Here is a 25,813-nt window from a genome sequence, read left to right as displayed (position 1 = left end):
GAAATCACCACCCCTAATAATTTACTGAGATACATATTTCGAATATTTTAAGAAATTTGGAATGAATTGTTCATTTGTTGAACGTTCCAAAACATATAAGAACAAATTCAAATTTCTAATTTGTTTTACTCTCACTCCATAAAATAAAATATTACCCATTTAATAATTAAAAATGAGACACCAAATATCTAACTCACAACCTTTTAAACATAACTTATCTTGACTTTACAAGCATTCGACTAGTGATTACTATGTGATAATTTTTTATTTTTTATATATTTTATTTAACTTTAAATATAAATTTTATTTTTTAAATAAAAATATGATCCAAAATTTAGACACCCTGTGTTAAAACTCTTGTCTCCCTTCGTAAGAACCGGCCCACTTCAAAAACACATCACAATATAATTAATACATGTGATGTTTATATGTTTCTATTTTCTCGGTCTTATTTTACATATGTTCAATCTTTTAAAAATTAGAATAGTAATGTGTCATTAGTTTGTTTTTTTATTTTGAATAGTTAATTTATTGGTCGAATGACATGACTAAATTAAATTAAATTAAATAATTTAATTAAATAAATAAATTTCTATAATTAAACAAATAGTTATTAAACTGCTTGAACAAAATGACTTGGTTTAAAAAAAAAAACGGGACCCTCAAAATTTTCAAAATAATATTTAAATTCTAAATATATTCGTACACACAATAAAATAATAAAAAAAATATAAATTAAAATAAATTACAATTCTAATTAATTTAATTATAAGGAAGAAAAGTGGTTCCAAATAAGTTTTCAAACAAAATCTACTTAGATTTTAATTTTATTTTTGATTGTATCTAATTAGACGGATCTTCGTGGCCTGCAATTAACTGGATATTTGTAAACTGGGGGGTGTACCTGCAAGATACTCCGATGTCAAAGTGAGAAGAGAGAGCAATCAGAGTGCAAGTACAAGATAAAAGTAAGAAAAAATGGTGTTACCTGACCCTCTAGTGAAAGAGGGTATTTATAGCTCCCAGCACTGGGCCAAGGTCTTTACATTGGATTGGATGCCCAAACCCAATTTAGAGACTGCCAGGATTCTACGTGAGTAGTGGAGACTAGCACATTAACTGCTCTGAAGTTAAAGGGGGAGACATGGTCTTTTTGGGAGTGCGTGGACTCCGCCTTATTCGGAGGATTGGAAGTGAAAGAATCCTACGAGGAGGGATCCTCGGAGTAAAGGGGCCGGCAGAGGTGCTCACAGGGAGCACCTGCTCGGGACTTGGTAGGAAGTCCCGCTCAGCCCAAAATCCATCCCGAGGGACTTGCGGACTACCGGGTTAAACCTAGTGCAGCACATGCCCAGTGTACGGGCAGGTACAAGTCCTGGTGACGAGAAGCTAGGCAAGGTCTTCTCTTAGGTCATGTTGAATTTGGGTATCTCGCAGTGTTTGGGCCAAACGTCAGCCCATTCCAGAACAATTTTTATAAAAAAAAGTATGCATTTAACCTGTATGTTTTTCAAAACGGTTGATTCTTCAATTTTTTATTGATTTTGAACGATTTTGATCGATTTTCACTAGTTCAATAGTTATTAGACTAAACTGATGATCCCTTGAATGATTTTGATCAATTTTCATCAATTCAACAATTTATCTGATCGAAAAATTAGACTAAACTAATGATCGCTTCCATTCTCGATTCGAACGACTGACTTTCAAAATACTGCATATGATACATGCGCAAATTTTAAAAATAAACTTAAAAATTAAAGTACTCCGTATTTGATTAAAAAAAAAAAAGTTAGACGTGGAAACATCATTTCTCATTTGAAAAACTGATTTGTATAAAATTTCATTTAAAGAGCATAAAAGTAATCCTTAGTATGACAATTTACAAAAGAATGAATGAAATTCACAGCATAGTTATTTCATCATAATTCTGAATTCATCAAAACTAAGCACACCATCCCCATTCAAATCAAACTTCCCAATCATCAATGGACTTTGAGTCTCCCAATTTTTTCAACATCCTCTTCAAACTCTTTGGTGTAATGAACCCACACCCTTCATTATCATACATTTCAAATGCTTCCTTCAAATCCTTCAATTTTTCATCCTCGCTCACTGATTCCATAAGCGTTATCAAATCCTCCAAAGTCAATAAACCATCACCATCAGAATCCAATGACTCAATCGCAATTTCGGCTTCTTGCGATTCAAACTCTCCACTAATCTTCGCCATTCGACTCCTTAACTCATTCGGTGAAATCTTTCCGTCACCGTCTTCATCAAAGAAACTAAGAACACGCTCAAATTCCATATTAATAATAATATATTCTTCACAACAGAAATCCCTAGAATTGGAGTAAGTTTAATACAATTCAAACTGTCAATTACAAGAAAGTAATATACACTATTTATTAGATTAACGAAACTAACTAGTATATGGTGTTATGGATATTTGTGTTGGCAAAATTGTATGAAACAAAGGGTGGTGTATTATGGAGTATTTATAGAAAATGATTTATAAAGACGTGTTAAATTAATTAGTGGAAGATGAACGATGATTGGAATGATGCAAGCAAGTTGCTGTGAGTGTTCCAGGAAGATAGAAACGGAATAAATGTCACGGCATGTGTAAGTTAGTTAGAGAGAGAAGACTTTCTCAAAATCTCTAGAATAAGGGTCAAATGGATCGCGACTCAGTTATTTTATTTTTTTAATATTTTGATATAGTTGGCGAAGCAGTTAATGGCATATGGCAGGGCTGCCTGTAAACAAACGTGTCGGCGCCACCGCAGTCACACGGTGGATACACTGCCATACGTACATTGTCAACATTCATAATCCGAATAGAAAAGGTGTCGGGCATTATAATAGTCTATTTTTGTTTTAGTTTAATATCTATCTATATGACTATATATACTTCATCAGTTCATATTTCATTTCAAATATTGATTTCGTCAAATAAAATAAATTAAAATAATATTTAAAAAGTTAATAGATTTGCTTTAAACTTTTTTTTTTAAATTCTTAATTAGATAAATAAATCAACGTTTCACAACGTAATTTCATTTATATTTTATTTTAAAATATTTTAAAGAAAACTAAATATATATATTTAAAAACTGATTCAGGACAAAAATAGAAAAAAATATATTATAAGTTTAAATGCACTTTTGATTGCTGTAAGTTAGCTAGTTTTTCATTTTTGTCCCTGTAAGTTTTTTTTTTTATTTGAGTCCTTATATCTTACTTTTTGTTTGAGGTTTAGTTTCTAAAGACAAAATCCGCAGAAAAATCTGCAGGTTTTTTACGGATTTTCCTGTAAATTTTGATTTTAGGTACTTAAACGAATGCAAAAGTGAAATATAGAGATCTAAACCAAAAAAAAAAATTTACAGGAATAAAAATCAAAAACTCGCTAACTTACCTGGACAAAAATGCATTTAAGTCTATATTATATTATTAACTTATTAAGAGAGAAAAAAATTATACATAATGAAAGAGAAGCAGAAGAGAAAACATACCTTTTATTGAAATTCATAGAACAACTTTTAAGAGTAAGTTTGAATACAGAATTTTAAAAGGACAAAATTATTTTTTAAAGAAAACTAGCAAGAGACCCGTGCGTTCGCACGGGTCGCGCAAATGTAATTATAAATAATAAATAAATATAATATAGTAATGGTTAATAAAAGTATATAAAAGATATATAAATTAAGTAGTCTCGTTCAGTCAAAAATAAATATTTTACTAAAAAAAATAAATAACTAAATAAATTTTGATTTTTAATTATAAACAAATTGAGATAAATGTTTGAAAAAATGTAATATATGAATTAAAAAACCTATATTTTATCGCCCCGTTAGAACATATGATCTATAATATCTGTTCAACTTAAGTAAATATTTTGTCGGCCCGTTAGAAAAAAAGGTTCGGCCCGTCGGGCATCCCTATAATTTTAAAAAATTTCTGCATTGTAAATTTATGGATTCTATTGATATTATATGATTTTATGATCATATATTAAATAAATATTTAATGATATGTTTTAAAAATAATGATAATGAATATGAGAATGAATTTAATTTAATTTCTTATTTTTTAATTAAAAATATTTAAAAAAGTAGTAACCATCACTGTTGCGTAAGAACTATAAATTAAAGTTAATAAATGATGATTTAATTAAAATATTTAGAATTTAGGGTTTACAATTAAATATATCATAAATATTAAATTTTCGATTTTAAAAATTCCAAAAATTAAATATTAATAATAGTTTATTAATATTATTATTATTATTGAATAATCAGGATTAATAGTAATAAAAAATAGATATTAAACTTGATTATTATTTACTCACAATATTGATATTAATAGTGATCGTTATTATTGTCACATTCACAATATCGATATTGATAGCATATATAACCCTCCTCATATATATATATATATATATATATATATATATATATATATATATATATATATATATATATATATATATATATATATATATATATATATATATAGAAAGACGGTGTTAATTGTAATTGATGTATTGCAATAAAGAGAAATGAAAATTACAGTTCCGTTTGAAATAAAGTAAAAAAAAAATAGAAAATCATAATAATAATTACATTTAACTATAAACATTGAGGCATTATATTTTAAATTTAAAAAGTGAGTGACAACATCATTAATCAAGATGGGAAATGAAAAGGTTTATAAGGTGACAAATAATTTGGTCAATTTCTGCATTAATATCCCGAGCAAATATTACATTAATATCCGACTTTTAATTATATCAATATTAATCAGGGTTATATTTATGAATTGACAGCTAATTAATTAATTTACTATTTAAGTAATTTTTAAGTATTTAAATTAACCTTATCTTAATTATTTTAAAATAAAATTTAATTTAATGAATTAATTACATCATGGTTATAAAAGTTTGTCAATTTTTTTTCTTCTTAATTGATTTTATAGGTAAAGATCATCAGAAAAATTAATAAGAGTAAAAAAAAACTTTAATAAAAATTACTTCTTAATAACACATATTAATCACACGTAAATAAAATTAATTGTTATTAACACATAGAAATCTAAAATAGCCTTCAAACTTGCAAAAAGATTTAAAAAGCCATCTGCATTAATTTGTATAGGTTGCACCACTATTAATAGGTAATTGAAATGCAAAAATTCTGTTTTTGGAAACATAAGATAGTTGGTAAAGAAATAAATAAAAGATACTGTAATGATTATAAAATTTCATAGGTTTTAATGACATAAATAAAAAGGTAGTGCATTTTTTTTTTTGCCTAATAACGTGATATCAATAACTTGTATAAAAAATTTCATTGGTGTAAAAATGCAAAGATGTTGTTTTTGGAAACGTAAGATAGTTGGTAAAGAAATAAATAAAAGATAGTGTAATGATTATAAGATTTAATAGGTTTTAATGACATAAATAAAAAGGTAGTGCATTTTTTTTTTGCCTTAATAATGTATTTTAGAACAATTGGTATTGACAGAAAATATAATAACGTGATATCAATAACGTGTAGAATGCAAGAAAATCTTTTGGATAATAATTAGGATTGGAAAAAAAAATGTCAACCGGCTAAAGTAAAAAAATTTAATATAATCTAATACAATAAACATATTTATGTTTAAGATAATTTAGTGTACATTTAGAATTTAGAAAATTCAACGTAATTAATTCAAAAATACAATAAAAAAATTACATTGCAGTGCATTTTATAGTGGATCTGAATCAATAATCATTTTATTAAAGAAATTGTTAATCATTTTTAATAAAAAACATCACTGTTGTGTATTTTCAAAATTGTTAATCATTTTTAATATAAAACATCACTGTTGTGTATTTTTTTGGTTTCTTGTCTCCGACAACATCACTATTGTGATTACATAATAACTTTGTAATGTAATTTGTAAAAATTAAGATAATTATAAAATACCAAGAAAAAATAAGAGTGTGACATATCACCCGTAATAAATACCAAAACAATGATATTGATTTATTTTGTAAAAAGTCCTTTTTACCCATAGAATAAGAAAAGTTTTAGTTGTTTAATCAAAGGGTTTATCATGTAAATTAAAGGTAATTTACCTTTTATATATTATAATAGATAGATATAATAATAGATATGCTATAGTAATTCAGAAGTGATTAAACATGTGATCTCTAATATTGTTCAACTTAAGTAAATATTTTGTCGGCCCGTCAGAAAAACTAATTTAATTTATCCGTACGTTACGATCACGCATTGAAAGATAAAATTATTAACCGTTTATAAAAATAATTGTATAACAATTGAATTTTTTCTGTTCATAAAAATATTTATAAATTATTCCCGTTCATAATTGTAACGCATTCCCGTTTATTAAAATATTTTTTTTAATAATATAGTATCTGAATATTTCAAATATTTATTTTTAATTTATTATAAAATGATTTTTTAAGGCTAAATTATCAAATCAAAATAATATTATTTAATATTAAAAGTAATTTCAATTTATTATTAAAAATAATACAAAATTATTACAATTTATCACAAATCTAAAATTACAAAAAATAAAATACATTAATAGTACCTTTATTAAAACGAATTAAATATAACGGTTAAAATAGAAATTGAATAAGAAGAAGAAAATTATTTATCGTTGCTATTTTTTATTTTTTTTATTTATCACATTATCAATTAAAAATATTGTAGCAAACACTTTTCCGTTTATAAAAATAAAACAATTGTTCTCTTTTATAAAAATTGTTAATCAACAATAAACTCTATTTAAAAAAAATTGACATTGATAATTATTGTCTATTTAATTGTAGAACTTAAAGTTGGTTTCAAATTATTTTCTCATAATAACGTAAATGTTACAGTTTTCAAATTCTTGTCTATTTATTGAATAGTTATTATTGTTAAAATTTAACTTCGAAATTTATTTCATGTTAACGTTTATTATAACTTTTAAAATATGATAATTTATAGTTGAAAACCATATATCATTATTAAAAGATAATTATTTTAATATAACAAATAATACATAATTATACTATAAAATCAAAACTATAAAATTATAATAAAAAAAGTTATTCACCCAAAATAAAAAGAAAAATGATTTAATTTTTTACATCCACATTGCATCATGTATATGAATATGATTGATTCAGCTGGATATATAACTAATTTAATTTATAATTAAAATTATTAATAATTAATATATTGAAAAAAAACTTATTTTTACCATATATTACATTAATTATCTACTAAAAAAAGTGTCTATTTAATTGAACTAATTACAAATACACATTGGTATAAAATGCAAAGATTTTGTTTTTGGAAACGTAAGATAGTTGGTAAAGAAATAAATAAAAGATAGTGTAATGATTATAAGATTTCATAGGTTTTAATGACATAAATAAAAAGGTAGTGCATTTTTTTGCCTTATAAAAATAATGCATTTTAGAACAATTGGTATTGACAGAAAATATAATAATGTGATATCAATAACTTGTAGAATGCAAAAAAATCTTTTGAATAATAATTAGGATTGGAAAAAAAAGTTAATCGGCTAAAGTAAAAAAATTCAATATAATCTAATACAATAAACATATTTAAGATAATTTATTGCACATTTAGAATTTAGAAAATTCAACGTAATTAATTCAAAAATACAATATAAAAAGTGCATTTTATAGTGGATCTGAATCAATAATCATTTTATTAAAAAATTATTAATCATTTTTAATACAAGACATCATTTTCAAAATTGTTAATCATTTTTAATATAAAACATCACTGTTGTGATTACAGCTAATAACAATGTATTTGACAAAAAAAACTTCAGTGATATCAACCTGAATTTATAAGAAAATTTTGGTGATCTAAATCATCACAAATTAGACGAATTCAGTAGCGTGGGAAACATATTGAGTAAAAAGCATGTTGTTAGTGGTACCTATAGAAACAAACAAATTATTCAATAAGATATTGTCATCTTACAAAATTTAATAAAAATGGAATAACTAAAAAACTACAAAATTTATTCCAAATAGATTAATGAGAAAAATTAGCAAGTACATTAGCATATCAAGTAAGTATTCAGTACATATTCTTTACCACATTTGAAGCATCTGTGTTTTAGAGATTGAAATTGACTTATTTGAGCTAGCACCTGTGTGATTATTTTGGAGATCTTATGAAAACATAAGTTGTTTTCAACTTATTTTCATAAACTCTGCATAATAACTTATAAAATCAGTTTATGAAGAAAAAACAGTGATTTTCTTTTATCTTTTGTAATAAATAAACATTCACAACATGTGTTTAATTAAGTTGTTTATCCAAACATGGCCTTCTATAAAAATAGTTTGAATTTATTTGATCTAAAAGTAGTTTATAAGTTATAAATAATCACTTATATGATAAGTGCTTAACTGAGCAATTTATACACAGTTCTGAGTAAGAAGAAGAAAAACATTGATTTGGAAAATAGAGAAATTGTAACCTGGCATGAGGGCATTTTCGAAAATGTAAGTATTTTTAGCAGTTTAGGTAGTAGAAGAAGAGTAACCAATTCTTGAAACAAAACCAATGAAACTGAAAAAAAACAACACAGTTGTTAATGGTGCAATCATATTGAAATTCAAGTTCAGAAAAGAAAACAATAAACAAATTCAGAATAAGAGTGTATCTAACATAGTTAATTTGAAAGATTAGAAAAATCTCAAATCTTACAAAATGACGAATTCTTGATTTCATCGCAGTAACAATTTCGCTTTTTGCCATTGTTTCTGTTTTCTTTCACATTCAGTAATCATGATTTGCAGTAACACCAAAAAGAAGGAGAAGAGAAATAGAGAAAATTAGTGAGATCCATTGCAAAGAAATTTAAGAAGTAGAAATATCTCAGTTTTACGGTAACAAATCAAAGAAAAGGAGGAATAGCAACATAATGAAAGAATTTTCGAATTGATGATATGAAAAACTTTGTCTGTCGGTATCCGGTTTTCCTTTTGTTGATACGAACAGCAAGGCGCCATGTTTCTTTAGAATCATCAACATCACGTATGAAATCGGTTCTGCGAGACATTGAAGCTGAAAGAAAAAAATTCGTAATTTTAAGGGTTGAAGATGGAGCAAGAAATATGTTTGGGGAGGGTTTCTACGGATGACATTGATATAGAGGAAGTATAAGAAACCGAAGGGGCAATAGTTGGAAGGATTCATTGGAAGTTGTTAAAAATTGATTTCAGAAGTTGGAAAGGATCAAAATTGGCGCATGGGATATTGGACCAAATGATTGAGTATTGGAGGCAGCAGCTTATGTGATGATTGTGTCTGCAGCATAAAATAGTAAAAACATCAAAAAATAATTAATGAAAATACTTAATACATTAATGACAGATTCAAATTAATTGTAATGACAGTTTTATCCTTAAAATGAAAGTAATCTATGGATTAAAATGGGATTAGGATGTAATTAACAGAGGCATTACTTTTCTTAGTATAGTATTGATTTAAAACAATTTTGACTAAAATTTATTATTTTGATAATTTTTTAAAAAAATTATTAAAAAATAATTGAAATCTGTAACATCTTATAAAATTTTGGGGATATACATAGTTGATGCCAAATACTTTTAAAATTACAAAATAATAAATTCTATGTTTGATACATAGAAACAAATTGTATCATAATGATATGAACTTTCATACATAACATGAAATGAAATTAAACGAAGACAAAGTATTAAACATGATCAACAAGACCGGCAGGTAATTGAAAAGAAAAAACATGAAAGCTCTTCAACCTCAAATCATTATGCAGTTTTCTTACCTTTATCCATATGTCTATATAGAAATACAAAATGTAATGAGTGAGACCTACTTGTCTTTCGGTTAGAGTTGTCAAAATGGGCCCGGCCCATCGGACAGGCCCATCACTACAAAAAATGTTCTCTGCAGCGACGTGGAATACACGTCGCAACGTGAAAAATCACGTGGCAACCTAAAAGTAGCGACATGAGCATGTATGTCGCAGGAGCAAGCGTGGCAACATTGTAGCGACGTGGAGACCACGTCAGAAAGTAGCGACGTGACTACCACGTCGCAACAGGATGACATAGGAAACAGCTCCCTGCACACACAGCAGGTGTGACAGGTGTGGGAAAATGTGTTTGTTGACCAATGTAGCGACGTGTTTACCACATCGCTACATTAAATGCTTTTTTTTTAAAAAAATTTATTCACGCTAGATTTGTTTTGTTTTATATATTTTATATAATTAATAAATATATAATAAAATATATATAATAAAATTTATATAATAAAATTTATATAATAAAATCTATAAAATAAAATTTATATAATAAAATATATATAATAAAATCTATAAAAACTAATTTATATAATAAATTTGTATAAAATAAATTCATATAATAAACATTATATAATAAATTCAATTAATTAAAACTAAAAATTTAAAACTAATATTTTAATGAATTAAAATGTTTAATAAGTTACATAAAAATAAATTAAAAACAAATAAAATACAAAATGTTTTTAAGAAGCACCATCATCCGGAAAATAATTATCCGGATTAAAATCATCAGCCACTCCGTCATCCTCCGGCTGATCTTGAGGAGGAACATTACTGTAATTCCCACCTCCTTGCATAAACCGTCTCATCTGCTCCTCCATCTCAGCTTGTTTCTTCATTATGCCCGCTATCTGCCACGCATGCTGCTCCTCCATATCAGCCCGCTATCTGCCACGCATGCTGCTCCTCCATATCAGCCTGCCTCTTCCGCATCATCTCCAACTGGGCCTCACTATCGCGTCTCGCCATTTGCCTTATTAATTCAGTTTGTTCCTGTGTCAGATTTGGTTGACGCGATCCACCCTCTCCATCCTGAACTCTTTGGAACAGATTACGGTCACCAGATCTATAGCTGGACGCCAAATTTCCAGCCAAAAAAAGCAACCATTAGGCCCTTTATCTTTAATAACCTCACACCAAATGTAGTGATCAACATCCGCGTTAAGCGGCTCCCCCTCTGCTGGCATGAATTGAGGATTATTTTCTAGAAAAATGGCAAGTCGTCTATCATATTCTTCCTGCACACATATTCAATAAAAAAATTAAGTTAAATATTTAAATGCATATTTAATGATACTAAATAAATATATACATATTATAAATTAAAATATATTAAAACGTTGCCACGTGATTTTCACGCCACAACTTATGATTTGCCACATATTTTCACGTGGCAAATTATCAATTGCCACATGAAATTCACATCACAAACTTTGTATCAATATAAGAAAAATAAACAACGTAAATTTCACTTACAAGATACATCCTCGTGCGCTCGTCGACAACACCTCCCGATCTCCTTGTCCGGGTCCTCGAAATCAGCTCAGGCATCAATGGTCTTCTCCCCAACTGCTTAGCCTAAATAATATAATTAAAAATAATTAGTAAATTATATTATGAATAAAGAAGTAACTTAAAAATTTTAAAACTTTTACCAATTGTTGGGCATGCTCGGCGGTGCTAATACTTCCAACTGTGTTGACACAACCGCCCTTTTCAGATGCCCTCATCTTCTTAAAAGTTTCTGATTTAGCCCGGAATTCTGGAGTCCTCCAATATATTACAAGCTCCTGAAAAACCTCCTCGCCTATCCAGCTAGGACGGATGCCGTGAAGCTCATAATTCTCCCTTACTTGCCGCAGCATATAAAAAATTCTTTTAGAGCATCTGGTATTGAAAACTTTCTGAACACTTTTTTCACTCAAAGGATCCCACACACATTTCTCCTGCAATAATGTTGTATGACATTAAAATAAAATGTTAAGTAATTATAATGAGAATTTTATTTAAATAACTATAACTAAAACAATAAATTAAATGCATAACCTATATAAATAACAATACCTTAAACATTCTAAACCATTCATCTTTATTTTTGACGTCCCCATAGCTCTTAAAAGCTGATTTATACACCTGCTGAATTATATAGTTAACAATCCTAGCAGCACTCCGACTCGGCGTAAAACTGAAACAAAAAATGAAAATGTTAGATATAAATTTATACATACTATAAAAGTTTTTAAATAGGAAACTTACTTGCTTCCTTCGGGATGAATCCAAAATCTACCGTCAACGACATGAATCTCATCGGGATCATCCCTCCCACGAAGATCAGCTCCGTCTATCTCATCAACTGCCTCATCAACCTCACGGGCTGGTACATGTGTGGGATGTGGGGTGCGTGAGCCTCCAACCTGTGTGGGGCGTGGACTAGGAGATCGTCCATCCTGTGTCGGACGTGGACGAGGAGATCGTCCAGCCTGTGTGGGGCGTGGACTAGGAGATCGTCCAGCCTGTGTCGGATGTGTACTGCTGGATCCTCCCGTCTGCTGAAAGGAGGAAGTCATCTGCATGGGATATGAAAAACCAGATCCTCCAGTATGCTGGAAGGATGAAGGCATGCCAGTATGGGCGAATGGAAAGCTGGGCGGGGGCACACCAGTATGTGTGAATGGAAAGCTAGGTCCTCCCGCCTGCTGGAAGGACGAGGGCACACCAGGATGCTGGAAGGATGGCGGTACCGCTGAGTACTGGAAGGATGGCGGTACCCCAGACGGGAACGTGTGGGAGGAGAGTAATGGGGTAAAAGCCTGAGTACTGGCTAAAGACATAGGATCAACACTCTGAGGGCGGGAAGACACGGCCATGTGAGGCGCCTCACATACTACTATCCTCGGACGTTGGGACTTCTTACCACTATCTTTACTCTCAGGTGGCATTTTACCTATTTTATTATTCATCAACACATAAATATTCATTAACACATAAATAGATATTCATTAACACATAAATATATATTTAATAGATATCCATTAACACATAAATAGATATTCATTAACACATAAGTAAATATTCATTAACACATAAATGAATATTCATTAACATATAAATATACATTCAATGTTTAGTTATTCTTCATCTTCGCTATCCACATCATTCTCTTCATCATTCTCTTCATCATTCTCTTCGTCGTTCTCTTCGTCGTTCTCTTCGTCATTCTCTTCATTGTTGTCATCGGATTCAAACTCTTCATCATTCTCTTCATCCATATTATTTTCAACCAACAATATAGATGCATCAACTTGATGTCCCTCAACAATTGTATCAGACAAACTTGTAATGTCTTCAGCTGCAACCACTTTATTAATTTGATCAACATCATCAACTTGATAGGCAACATCTTCTACTTGATCGCCATTTTCAATATGACCTTGCGGTTTTGTTTTTATTACAACACACCATCCTCTTTTACGTGTCACAAATGAAGGATAAGGTACATAATAAACTTGCCTAACAATATTTGACATTATGAAAGGATCATACTCTTTGTATTTCCGGTTCATTTGAATCTCAACAGTACCATATGACCTGTCTATTTTTGTGCCTCTACTTGGATCATACCATTCACAATAAAACAAGACATATTTATTTTCTGAATCCATGTAATGGTATACCAACTCGTAGATATGTTTAATAACTCCATAAAAGTCATCTTCACCACCATCTGTAACTCCTTTTACAAATACACCACTGTTTATGGTTTTTTTCCCTTCGGTCCATGCCTCAGTGTGAAACTTATATCCGTTCACGAAGTATGTGTGCCATTCATTTGCGCTTTGGATAGGGCATTCTGCCAAGTTTCTCAAATGGAGTATTTCTGGAGTTGGTGGAAACACGGTAGACAATCTTTGCTTGAACCATAAGGGAAATTGAGCATGAATGACGCCGGATGTTGACTGTACACCGGTACTATGAAAATAGGCATTGTTAAATTCCCTACAAAATATACACCATAAGTTAAATAAGTTTGGTATACAGACATTGTCAACAAAGGTAAAAAAACTATTGGGTAAACTTACTCAAGGTTTTGTTTAACTTCAACGCAGTTGATCAAGACATGGACATGTGCGGATTGCATTTCTTTCTGGGTCAACCAATGCACACTCTTCTTTCCAGAAGGTCGACCTGGAAGACCGAATACTGATAAGGTGAATTGACTCCTCTGGTTGACATTTACCGGATTCCGTATGGTTCTAGGAGTTAACATCAAGTGATTGAAATAATGACTGCAAAAATGTGATGTTTCTCGATGCAGGTAATGTGCACATATAGAACCTTCATCTCTTGCTTTATTCTTCACTGATCGCTTTGAATCACCCATGAACCTTTCAAACGGATACATCCACCTATATTGAACTGGTCCACCAAGAAAAGCTTCATATGCAAGATGCACAGGTAAATGTTCCATGGAGTCGAAGAAACCAGGCGGAAATACTTGTTCCAACTTACAAAGAATGATTGCAATGTTTTGGTCCAACTTCATGATGTCTTCCACTTTTAAAGCTGACACACAAATATCTCTAAAAAACTGACTAATTTCAGTTAGTGGATCAAGAACATGTTTGGGTAGCGAGCCAAATGCAATTGGTAACAATTATTCCATGAAAATGTGACAATCGTGACTTTTCATTCCATGCAACTTCCTAGTGTTAGGGTCAGCACACCTTGATAAATTTGATGAATACCCATCGGGCATTTGTGGTGGTCGTTTTCTTTACCTCCCCGTTTCACTTGGGAGGACGGCACGCTAAACCCTTCACGCGAAATTTGGAAGGAGAATGCGCCCGTGGTGGGATGAATTTTGTTTCAGTTCTTCCTACGATATCACACAAACTTTCTTATTGTCCTACGAGTAGGAAAGGGGAAAAAAGATCTCAACTAAACCCTAGGAGTTTGCTAAGTGTGGGGATTTCACCTAGACTAGAAATTCTGGAGTCCGGGAGGTCGGTTATACATAGGGAAGTGTTTAAACACCCTACATATCTGTAGTACTCTACACGAACCTTCTCTGTGTCATTGTGATTGTGTTTATTGCTAATGATTGGGAAAGTTTCTCCTTTGTATTAGGAGAAGGAATTGAATTGATTTGAAAAAGACAGACAGACAGACAAACTGACTATTTTTGGTATTTTATTAGCTCGCTGAGATTCCTTGCGAACCTCATGCCTACATATCCCTAGTGGAAGTCAGAGCTTAATGTAGTTCGGGGAACTAACTAGGGAAATTAATGTTTTTGGTGCCTTGCTTGAAGCTCAAGGTTGAAGCATGGAATTAAATCTCTGTTTACAGTAAAGAGACATGAAATTATCTCTACAGAGAGGTATTCGTACTATTCTACCACAAACATTTAAAAGAGTGACAGAATAACTGAATTCATTTCATTCAAGAGGGGGACCTTACTTGTGTATGTGCAAGTATACCAGTCAAATGCCTCTTAAATGAAAGAAAGTTGCTCATCCAAATTAGGGAAAGTTACCACATGTCTGGGTTTTACTGCCAGCTCATGCCTTTCAAAATCCTAAATGGGAGACTTGATTAAAATTGAAATTGAAATGTAATGTTTGTTTGAATGTGGTAGAGTAGTAAAAATATCTCTCTATAGAGATAAGCTATATCTATCTACTGTATAAAAGATTTGACTTTAGCTGGCTTGTATGAGGCCCAAGCTTGAGGCTTTTTGATTGATTAATTAATTATTGACTCTGGGAGATGACTCCACTGGGGATTAATTACATGATATTTTTGTGTTCTGTACAAAGCCCAGAATTGAGGCTGACTCTACTTAGGGAGACTCTATTTATGTGCCTTGTACAAAGCCCAAGGTTGTGGCTGACTGCTGAGGATAATTAAATGAATGACTCTATTTTATGTGCCTTGTACAAAGCCCAAGGTTGTGGCTGACTCTAGCTAAGGAAAACATTATTTTCTGCCTTGTACAAAGCCCAAGGTTGTGGCAGACTCTTAAATAAACTGAGTATGGATGACTCTATGGGGAAAAGATCCTAGGTTTTAGGAATCTTTGACACATGAAAATATGGTTTATCTGCCTTGTACAAAGCCCAAGGTTGTGGCTACTGAATGATGAAGAACTCATTGGGGAGACTCTATTATCTGCCTTGTACAATGCCCAAGGTTGAGGCTGACTCTTGACAGTGGAGTTTTATTGTTTGGGTGCCTTGTATGAAGCCCAAGGTTGAGGCTAACTGTTTTTGTTGGTTTTGACTCTACTGAGGAGGTTTTATTTATTGAAAGACTGTTTTTCTTTGGAAGCTAACCCTTTCCAGGGATTTTGACTCAGCTGGTGAATTTGTCTGTTAAAAGACTGACTTTATCATGTTTTTGGAGGCTGACCCTTTCCAGGGGTTTTGACTCTTTCGGGGAAATTATCTCCTAAGAGAAATGAATCTTTTTTATTGACATTTATTAATTGACTTTGGAGGCTAACCCTTTCCAGGGGTTTATATTAAAAATGAAAGAATGTGTGGAAGCTAACCCTTTCCAGGGATTTTATTGAAATGATGGATTGATTTTAAATTGACTTTGGAGGCTAACCCTTTCCAGGGGTTTATATTAAAAATGAAGGAATGTGTGGAAGCTAACCCTTTCCAGGGATTTTATTGAAATGATTGGCAGAAAGATTATCTAATGGAGACTTCTTGTTTAAAGCCCAAGATGAAGGCTGACACATGCTGAGGATGATCAAACATGGATCCTAGACTCTGCTAAGGAAGATTGATGAAGATAAGGGTGACAGAGACTGTCCATGTCTCTCATTCCAAAAGGTGTACTCAATGCAAAATTGAGACAAACTTAGCTTGTTTAAAGTCTGGTTTAAATTGGAAGAAACTCACCAGGGTAGGCTAAAAGGTGACTAAAGACCTGTTCCTATGTTTATAAGAAACCTGATGGGTCCTTGTATACAAGCTCAAGAGGAAGCTGGAAATGCTTTTAAGAAGCCTGTGGGTCCTTGTACAAAGCCCAAGAGGAGGCTAATCGAGGGTCCTTGTTATAGCACAAGAGAAAGCTATGTAGTTTTGAACTTATTTTGGCTCTAAGCAAATGGGTAAGAGGTTTCACCGGGAATAATTCCTCTTTGGGTGGATGTGTCCTATTATTTTTGGATTCTAAGGTTTTTGCCAAGATGTTTCACCGGGAATAATTCATCTTGGGGGTTTGAACTACAGATCTCTAATTAGGAAAGAGCCTTCACCGGGAAGACATTCTCAATCCTAGGCCATATTCCTATAATATATATATATATAGTTTAACTGTTCTAAGGTTTATACTCAAACGTAGTTCTAAACTAATATATGCACAATTTATATTTGACAGTAATTTAAATAAAGACTGTAAATTGAAAGCTTGTAAAGCCTAACCTGGATGGAGTGGAGGCCATTGAAGAAGTATGTACAGAGCCTCAACAGTAATTTTTGTTGTTTTGTTGATAACAATTGAATATATATGATAAACAGTTAATGGTTTTTGAAAACAGAAGAAGTGAAGATGGACAAAGGTCACATAGGTATCTGAAGAGTTTCACCGGGAATAATGCCCTTCAAATACCAGAAGAATGTTTTGAAAACAGAAAGAAGATTTTGAAAATACAGTTTTGAAAACAAACTAAGAAGAGAAGGTTTTTGGGACTTACACTCTATTAGAGGCCCAGTACTTTACAGTACTGGTGTAAAAGCAATTTGAAAATGATTTGGAATGATACAAGGTTTTGTTGTTTGAAAACCTTAATCATCCGTTTAATTAGAGATTGAAAACAGTTTTGAATATTGACAAAAGTCAACTTAATCAAAGTAAAAATAAAGATTTTTACTTAATTAAGACCTAAACAATTAGGGTTTTATCATAAACTTTATTTACAAAGTGATTAGGTTAAAACAAAGTGAATATATGTATTTAAAGTATTTAAGAAAACACTTAAAACATACTATTTTAAACCTAATAAAAATATATGAAATAAATAATATTTTTTATGATTTTTTTTATTATTCACAAAATAGGTATATTAAATGATAAGTGTGTGAAAAATGAAGTGAAAATAAATAAATTTGATAGGTTAAATAAATATGTGAAGTTTGTGAGAAAATGAAAGAAATTGTGTGTTAAAAAGATAGTTTTGGCCCTTGGAGGGTTTGAACCCACGCCCTCTAGGTCACACACTCAAAACAAACACCACTGAGCCAACGCGCGTGTGGTGATAGTAACTTGCATTCATTTGGTTATGTTTCAAAACAACTAGTAAATCATTGAAAAATAAAAGAATCAAAAAGTCTGGGGCGAGGGGGAATCGAACCCCAGACTTGAGGCATGATGAGACTAAGGGCGTATGGGAGGCCACTAGGGCAAGTTTGTTCAGTCGTTTAAGGAACGCATACCATTCAAAATAAAATAAACTTTGGCCCCAGATTCAAATTTTGCGCGCCATGGCCATAGTCATCTTCTTCCTCGAGCTCAAAGACTTTCAAAATCCTAACTCTCTGGTTTCTCAACTAAATGACATGATGTAAACATCAATCTTGTTCTAAATTTCCTCACGAATCCAGATATGTAACTAACATTTATTTATATGAACTATAGCTACCTAATTTCTCAGAAAACTCTAAGAACATATAAACCCTAAATTTGAAATTAAATGACAAACAAGATGAAAAAATGCAAGATGATAGAGGGTTTTCAATCCTCTGATGATGCTAAACAAGATAGAATCGAGCTTTAACTCAGTGAGTGCTTAAATTAAAGAGGTGAAGTTCAGAAACTTACCTCTGAAAATGGAGGTCGTGAGGATGATTGAGAGCACCTGGGTTTGAATGAATGATCTCAATAGCTTCCTTGAGACTCAATGATGCTAACTGAATGCTTATTGGAGCTTGAATCCTCCTGAATTACTCTATGGACCTCCCTCGATTTCAGCTTCAAGTGAACATGGAGGTTGTTGAATTTGGAGTTACAGATGAGCTGCAGCCATCTGGTTAGCTTCACTATGACCTGAGGAGTGTGCCTGGATGATTGGCTTGACTTGAAACCTCCTGAATCACTCTATGGACCTCCAACTGCAAATGCTCCAAAGTGAGAGCAACAATGGTGTTCCTCTACTTACAGAAGTGATCCAGGTGCTTGGATCACCTCAAATGACCTCCCTTGAGATGTTAGAATGCTCACTTTCCAAAGATAAGCTCTGGTTTGAAGAAATCGATTCTTCTTGCCAAAGAACTTTGAAAAACAATGAACATGAGAAGAGAAAGAGAAAGCAAGGAATATGGTTGCTTTGGTGTGTTTTTTGAATGAGAATGAGGCCTCTATTTATAGGCAAATGTCTCAGTACTGATTGGGAGAGTGAGCTTGCTTAGTGAAGCAAGTTTGGTTTCTTAGCCATGAAGAAATTTCAAAGAATATCCAAGTGTGATCATTGCATTTTCGAGCCACCTCCCCTATCCATTGATTCTATCTGATCTTAGGGGACAATTCAGATGCAAAGTGAGCTCTAATTGGTTGGTGAGAAGATTCCTTGGGTGATTCATCAATTTGCCATAAATTCTCAAAAGTAATCATTACATAATCACATGTTCTTGTTTTAGGAATCTTCTTCAATTATCATGGCATGGTGAAAATGAATGCATGGTATTGTTTCAGACATGTTATGGGTCGTGTAGCATCCATTAGTGAAGCAAAAATGCACAAAATTGCAAAGTTCCAATTTGCTCATGACCTATAATTTTACTTCATGAGGCCAACTTTGGACAAGCATAACTCTTAGCTCAAATTGAATTTGGAGAAGGTTGAACACAATTTGGAAAGCCCTAAACATCTACTTTAAATCAATAGTTTATGTCTTCTTCAGAATCATTTGGGAAATTTGTGAAAAATGAGCCCAAAGTTGGATGAAAACTAGGTTAAAACACTTAGAATTTTTTTTAAGTGTTTATGACCTAAAACTTCAAAATCTCCAAAACCCTTAAATGGTTGATCTTTTGAAAAAAGTTCCTTTGTAAGATGTTGTTTTATTTTGCAAGATCTACAACTTTCATGTTGGAAGTTTTTTGAGTTGTGTAGGTGAAATTTTGAGTTCTCACCATGCCCTCAAAAACCCTAATTCCCGACTTTTTGCTCCTTGATGAATTTCTTTGAATTTCTTTGGTCAAATGACTTTGACATCCATATATTGATGATATTGATCTTTGAAAGTCATTTTTTGACCAAAAACCTTAAAAGTCAATGATGATCCCACACAGTTGACTTTTCCTGACAAAGTGAATTTTTTGGGCTTTTGTGAAGAAACAAGATCTTCTCCTCAAATGAATGATGTAAATGGATTATATTGAGGTAGTAGAGATTCTTGAATCATGTATTGAGTTTTGGATCCATGCCCTGATTAAAAGTCAACCATCCTGGTGAATTAGGTCAAAAACCCTAATTGTCGACCATATGAAAATAATGACTGTAGACTTTGAATTGGGGTGTAATGTCCAGTGGATCTTGTCATATGAGTTATTTGTAGATGATTGATGTCTTTGAATGATCCCCTGGGGCTTTTTAGGGTTTCCCAAAGGTGATCCCTGATTTTAGTCCTTGATAGGCTCCAAACCCTAGTCTGTTGATCTGAGTAATCCTGTACTTAGATGACTGGGTATCTTAATCAATCATAGGTGTAATAATGAGGATTTTTAGTCTTATGCTTGTATTAGAGACTAATCCTTCTATTGATTGATCCTTTGCCTGAATTTTCTTGTCTTTGAACACCCTCGATTGAATGCCAGACTGTCCTAGGTACTTACTTTGACTTGATGAAAATCCTGAAGATATGTCATCTCAGGGGGGTCAAAAATTAGGGTATGACAGATGCCCCTATTTAAGTTTCTTTTAACTGGAGGGAGAGAGATTGATATCTCGATCTCTTCTGCGTAAAAGAGACTTAAATATCAAAGAATGCCCGAATTTTGGGCGCTCCTGAGATGATAAAATATTTGCATGATTTGATCCCGTTGTCGCACTTGGCGGGGAATGAGGAGACAAACTCCTGCAGAAATACTTGATGTGGATTCTGGTGAATGGATGGCAATGTAGGATGCGCAATCCATCTTCTTTAACTAAGTGTTGATACTTAGAAAAAGGTAAACAACCTCCCCCTTGTTTCGGATGTCCATATCTCGAAACTGGTCTCAGTTGCGTTTGGACAATATCTCAGATAAAGAGAAAATCTCCAAAGGTTTGTTTCCTCATCAAACTTCTTACCAGCACTTGGAGGTAAGATACCATTTGACGGTAAATAAAGAAACTTCAAAGGTTTGTTTCCTCATCAAACTTCTTACCAGCACTTGGAGGTAAGATACCATTTGACGGTAATAAAGAAACTTCAAAGGTTTGTTTCCTCATCAAACTTCTTACCAGCACTTGGAGGTAAGATACCATTTGACGGTAATAAAGAAACTTCAAAGATTGGTTTCCTCATCAAACTTCTCATCAGCACTTGGAGATGAGATACCATTTGACGGTAATAAAGAAACTTCAAAGATTGGTTTCCTCATCAAACTTCTTACCAGCACTTGGAGGTAAGATACCATTTGACGGTAATAAAAAAACTTTAAGGGGTTGTTTCCTCATCAAACTTCTCATCAGCACTTGGAGATGAGATACCATTTGATGGTAATAAAGAAACTTTAAGGTTTGTTTCCTCATCAAACTTCTTACCAGCACTTGGAGGTAAGATACCATTTGACGGTAAATAAAGAAACTTTAAGGTTTGTTTCCTCATCAAACTTCTTACCAGCACTTGGAGGTAAGATACCATTTGACGGTAAATAAAGAAACTTCACCATCTTCCCTTTTGACTTGGCATCTTTGAAAGATTGTCATATGGGCCCGCGCTCTTTTGAGGGGCTAATGACTTTGTTTGAAGGCGGACGAACTGTTTTCGGGGTGAAAACTGCCATTCGTCGACTGGTGCCTGGGGAATCAACAAACTGTTTTCCTAAGAGGAAAACTACCATTTATCGACTCTGTGGGGAACTAAACATCCCTGAAACAGACAAACTGTTTGAAGAAACTGCCATTTGTCGATCTCTTGAGTATTTAACAGACAAACTGTCTTTCCTTGGGGAAAGACTACCATTTGTTGACTCCGCTGGGGATCATGAACTATCTTCTGGATGAAGACTACCATTCACTGATTCTGCTGGGGAATCATTTGTCGATCTGCTGGGAGATTCTGAATTTTTCTTTGACGAAAAAGCGGCATCTCTCGACCTTGCTGGGGAAATACCAAACCTCTAGGGAATTCCAAAATGCGAAGCAGACTATCTTATCTGAGGAAGACTGTTGAATGTCGCTCTCCAGGAGAATCTCGGCTGAGGAATTCCAAAAGTGAACAAACTATCTCCTTGAGGGAGACAACCATTTGTTGACTTGCTTGGGGAGATCCTTGTGTATGAACTGTTGTCTCGAAGGAAAAAGTTTCTCCGGAACTTGCAGGGGAAACTTGAGTTCATGCCTCAATGACTTAGGCATTCACAGAATCAAAGCCTGATTCGGCTATGCAATTATGATGTAATGTATGCATGAATATTATGACAATGATAAAATGTAAAGTGAATGTGAATAGAATTGTCGCGGATGTAAAATCCTAAGATACGACTGAAATTCTTGTGGATCAGAAGATGTCCTCTTCTTGGAGTTCGAACTCTGTCGGGAATATCTGGTTATTAGTTGTCCGCTGTCCGAAGTAAGTAATATGAATTGAAGTAAAGATCCGTCATCGGGAGATGTTCGCAAAGCGACCTCATGGGGAAAACTTGGTTCCCGGAGTCTCAACCGTTCTCGGAGCAACTATTTGCGTTCTTTCTATTGTTTGTAAACCTTAGAAAGAAATTTCACCTTTATTTTTGCAAGTAAATTCATTTTATTTTATGAAAACATTTGTTTCAAGAAAATGACTGTTTAAACTTAAAATGCATTTCAAGAAACGGAATAAGACTAGATTGCAAAGGAAAAGCACAAGGCTCAAATTATTATATATGGAATGGTAATCAGCCAAATGCTTGATTCCATGGAGTATTTACAAAGTTGGAAATTGGTAATTTTCGGGAAAAGGGCTACGATGAAACGTGACGACCGTTATATTTCCCTTCCACTCCGAGTTGCGCTGTATTCGTGCTTCGTAGAAGATGACCTACTGCTGATGAATACTCCGCTATGGATTTTGAATGATCAAGTTTGTCCTGAACACAGCTACTTGCCATATATCCCTAACTTTTGCGTAAACTACCCCTTTCGGGTTTTAAGTCTACCGGGATTGATTAATATATATTTTTATATGTCTCTAATTTTTGCCTGAATCGCCCTTTCGGGTTTTCGATTCACCGAGACGCTCTTTTTTGCCTAAGCCGCTCTTTGCGAGTTTTCAACTTAGCGAGCTGTTCTTTTAATTATTTAGGCGAAGTATTTCTTGACTGCGTCGACGCTCACAGGACGGGTGAATTCTTCTCCATCCATAGTTGTGAGTATTAAGGCTCCTCCTGAGAAAGCTCTCTTGACCACGTAGGGGCCGTCATAATTGGGAGTCCATTTCCCTCTCGAATCTGTGAGAAAAGATTGAATCTTTTTGAGTACAAGGTCGCCTTCTTTGATTGTGCGAGGTCGAACCTTTTTGTCGAAAGCTTTCTTCATTCTTTGTTGATATAGCTGTCCGTGGCATAAAGCTGTCATGCGCTTTTCTTCGATTAAGTTCAGTTCATCGAATCTGCTTTGACACCACTCGGCTTCTGTTAATTTTGCCTCCATCAAGACTCTCATTGATGGGATTTCAACCTCTATAGGTAGGACTGCCTCCATGCCATATACAAGGGAGAAAGGAGTTGCTCCGGTCGAAGTACGTACTGATGTACGGTAACCATGAAGAGCATACGGGAGCATTTCATGCCAATCTTTGTAAGTAATGACCATCTTCTGAATGATTTTCTTGATGTTTTTGTTAGCTGCTTCTACAGCTCCATTCATCTTTGGTCTGTAAGGAGATGAGTTGTGATGTTCAATCTTGAATTCTTCACAAAGTTCCTTCATCATTTTGTTATTCAAATTTGACCCATTGTCAGTGATTATCTTGCTAGGAATGCCGTAGCGACAGATGATGTGATTCTTGATAAACCTGACGACAACTTGTCTTGTAACATTTGCATATGAAGCTGCTTCAACCCATTTGGTAAAATAGTCTATAGCTACCAAGATGAAGCGATGTCCGTTGGACGCTTTTGGCTCGATCATTCCAATCATGTCGATTCCCCACATGGAGAAAGGCCAAGGGGAAAAGAGTATGTTGAGAAGAGATGGTGGCACATGAATTTTATCGGCGTAGATCTGACATTTGTGACACCTCTTTGCGTACTGGTAGCAATCTGACTCCATTTTCAGCCAATAATATCCTGCTCTCAGTATTTTCCTTGTCATGGTGTGTCCATTGGTGTGAGTACCAAAGGAACCTTCATGTATTTCTCTCATGAGTATTTCTGCTTCTTTTCTGTCAACGCATCTGAGCAGAACCATGTCGAAGTTTCTCTTGTACAGAGCATCTTCATTCAGGAAGAATCTACAAGCTAACTTTCTCAAAGTCTTTCTATCTTTCTTTGATGCCCCAAGAGGGTACTCTTGCTTTTGAAGAAAGTTCTTGATGTCGTGATACCACGGTTTGTCGTCGATGATTGCTTCTACTGTGAACACATGAGCGGGCCTATCCAGGCGCATAACATCGATCCGAGGAATGTCATTCCAATGATTTATCCTAATCATGGAAGAGAGTGTGGCTAATGCATCAGCCAAATTGTTTTCTTCACGAGGAATGTGATGAAAATCTACCCTGTCGAAGAATGGTAATAATCTTCTCGCGTAGTCTTTGTAAGGAATTAGCCCTGGTTGGCGTGTTTCCCATTCTCCTTTGATTTGATTGATGACCAAAGCAGAATCTCCATATACATCCAAGTGTTTGATTCTTAGATCCATGGCTTCTTCGAGACCCATGATGCAAGCTTCATTTTCGGCCTCATTGTTTGTGCATTTGAAAGTTAATCTGGCAGTAAATGGAATATGGGTACCCTGAGGTGTAACAATGATTGCCCCAATTCCTCGTCCATAAGCATTGACAGCTCCGTCAAAGATTAAGCCCCACTGGGATCCTATCTCAGGTCCTTCGTCTGGTAGTGGCTCATCGCAATCTTTCATCTTGAGGTACATGACGTCCTCGTCCGGAAAGTCGAAACTGGTTGATTCATGACCATTGAGTGGGTGGTGAGCCAGGTGCTCAGCTAGAATGCTTCCTTTCACGGCTTTCTGTGCGTGATACTCAATGTCATATTCTGATAACAACATCTGCCAACGGGCAATTCTCCCGGTTAAAGCAGGCTTCTCAAAGATGTACTTGATTGGATCCATATGAGAGATCAAGCAAGTAGTATGTCGAATCATGTACTGGCGGAGACGCTTGGCAGCCCAGGCCAAAGCACAACACGTCTTCTCGAGCATGGAGTAGCGGGATTCACAGTCAGTGAATTTCTTGCTCAGGTAGTAGATGGCATGCTCTTTTCTCTTTGTCTCGTCTTGCTGTCCAAGGACACAACCCATGGAGTCTTCTAAGACGGTTAAGTACATTATCAAAGGTCTTCCTTCCACTGGAGGAGACAAGATGGGTGGTTCGAGCAGATATTCCTTAATGCTGTCGAACGCTTTCTGACAATCGTCTGTCCAGACGCAACTTTGATTTTTCCGTAGAAGTTTGAAAATAGGAGCGCAAGTTGCAGTCATGAGATATATGAATCTCGAGATGTAATTCAGACGTCCAAGAAATCCTCTA

At 33.4% G+C, this 25,813-nt stretch overlaps 1 pseudogene; it reads right to left on the bottom strand.

Annotated features, from left to right (window-relative positions):
- Window positions 1-1,377: 1,377 nt before the first annotated feature.
- Window positions 1,378-2,546, bottom strand: LOC131636919 (putative calcium-binding protein CML19; annotated as a pseudogene).
- Between the last annotated feature and the right edge of the window lie 23,267 nt (window positions 2,547-25,813).

This window comes from Vicia villosa, linkage group LG1 (assembly GCF_029867415.1).
Source record: "Vicia villosa cultivar HV-30 ecotype Madison, WI linkage group LG1, Vvil1.0, whole genome shotgun sequence".
In the NCBI taxonomy this organism is placed as follows: domain Eukaryota; kingdom Viridiplantae; phylum Streptophyta; class Magnoliopsida; order Fabales; family Fabaceae; genus Vicia; species Vicia villosa.
This window is presented reverse-complemented; position numbering and strand designations above follow the sequence as displayed.